The sequence below is a fragment of the Echinops telfairi genome, unplaced genomic scaffold (genome assembly GCF_000313985.2).
Source record: "Echinops telfairi isolate 266 unplaced genomic scaffold, ASM31398v2 ScPeMD7_5868;HRSCAF=6743_1, whole genome shotgun sequence".
Classification (NCBI taxonomy): domain Eukaryota; kingdom Metazoa; phylum Chordata; class Mammalia; order Afrosoricida; family Tenrecidae; genus Echinops; species Echinops telfairi.
In genome coordinates, this window is record NW_022109768.1 from 10,019,221 (window position 1) to 10,021,528 (window position 2,308).

Consider the following 2,308-nt stretch of genomic DNA (forward strand, 5'->3'; position numbering starts at 1 on the left):
TACATGTATTTCTGGCATTTTTTTTTCAAGGCGTCCCGTTGCTAGTGCAGCAACTTTCTCAGAAACGAAACAGTGGCTTCCCACACAACACTGGCTAAGAGAAGATTCAAATATTTTCTTCATGGGCCAAGACTGTGCAGAGCAAATCACCCCTAAATTAATCAACTTACAATTTTTCACAAGTTTGTAAGTCATCCGGAGGTTTCTGCTTAACCAGCAAGATTCGGCTGAGTGGGGCTGCTTCACATGTTTGCAGCCAGCTAGCAGCTGTTGGGTCTCTGTTGGCCCTCCCCTCCAGCAGGCTAGCGTGGGCTTAACTCTCCTAAGGAAGGCAGTGGGAAAGAGCATTTTTTTCAAACCTCTAATTGGGTCGACTTTGGCCCTGTCTACTGGCCAAAGCCCAAGCCCAAGGCAGCGTGGGAAGGTGCTACAAAAGGGACTGGATTGAGAAAGAGTAAATGATTGGGACTATTGGTTCAATCCAACACAGGTACCTGCTCAGATTTTATTTTTTCGGTAGAATTTGGATTTCTAAAACAGTAGATTCTGTGTTACCTATGGTCTGAAAACCCCAGCTCTGGTTCTTCATGCCTTGGGACAGCCTGGGCCAAGGAGGACCATGGCTTCTATGAAAGTGACTTTTGCAAGGCCTAATTGTGCCCCTTCCACTTCCTGAGCTGTCCCTTCTACTGGAGCAACCGAGACACAGTCCATGGCCCTGACCTCTCACTGCCCACGTTCAAATGACAGGTCTCTCCTTGGGCACTAAACAGAAGTCAGCTTTCAGATCACGCCGATTCTCTGAAAGGCCTCCCTACGGCCATCAAGTCAATGCCAACTCAGCAAATAACCCTATGCAGGATTTCCCCAACTGAACATCTTTATGAGAGTAGGTTGCTTCATCTTTCCCTGACAGGGCAGCTGGTGGGTCTGAACCACTGGCCTTGCAGCTAGCAGTTCAAAGGTTCCCTGACAACATGAGCAGGGGTCTTCTAATACTTGCTTCTAACCTGTGGTTGCTGTTAGGGGTCATCGCGTGGGATCTGAGCCGTGACCCTCTGCCCAGTGGAACCGAACACTTCACATCCTCACAATGGTTCCTCCCAATGTCTGAGCCCACTGAGGCCGCCACTGTGTCAAGCCATCTTCCCGAGGGCCTTCCTGTCACCGCCCCTCCACTTTACCAAATACGACGTCCTTCTCCCAGGGCTGCTCTCTCCTGACAACATGCCCAAAGTATGTAAGACGAATATTCAGTGCCCTCTAACCTGTAGCTTGAGATGATTTTGGCCAGGCTTTAAAGCACTGAGTGAGCTCAGTTACCAAAAATGTAGTAGTAATCAATTACACCTACTCCTCACTTAGCCACATAGGTATCTTCCAAAGACCAGCTCATGGTGCAAACGTTGGCATTATTTGAAAATAGAGAGTAACCACATCGTTACAGAACTGTCACATGGCATCATAACTGCCAAATTATACTCATCACATAACTGCCAAGTTCACCATTGCATAACTGCGAAAGCACTGAGATTCACGGCTCAGCCAAGCTGAACCTTAGCCATCACAGCCAGAGACACTTCGGTGTTCATTATTGCCAGACAGAGATCTTTCGTGTCTTTCGTGCACGAGATAGATTTTTTACCATAGCCATAAATGCCTACTGTCAGATAATGAAATCGTTGACAAGGTGTAATGTCCTGGCCTGCCAAGGAAGAATAATGTTGACAGGACCTGAGACGATAATTGCAGGATCTAGAATCTGGAAAGCTGTTTGAGGACTGTTAGGTCAAGTTGTCTAGAGAAACAAATCCAGTGACAGCCATCGATGTAGAGGAATGAGCTTTGTATCAAGAAGTAATCTTATCTCAAGAAGGCATCCAATCCTAGTCCAACTCGAGTTCATACTTCTGATGCAAGTCCATACATCCCTCTTCAGATGCACGTAGCTGCAGGCCAAGTTCACCAGGAAGCAGAAAGATCACTGACCGGTGGTGGAAACATGAAGGCTGCCGACAGGTCTCAAGGTCAGGCGACCACATGGGGCCACCCCTGAAGGCAGGGCTCCAACAAGCAGGTAGGCCAAGTCGCTGAGAGAGAAAGGTTCCCAGTTTCTTCTCAGAAGAGGGGCCACACCTTCAAAAGGCATCGTCAGGCTGTGGCCTGATTAGCAGGATGGACTCCGCCCTACACTTTCATAAGAATTTAAGTTGACGTAAAATCGTCTGAACTACCAGGAAGAGCAAGCTCAGAAAGGGGGAGAAAGGAAAGCCATGAGGGTCAGGGAGATGAGAGGTCATGGGGCATC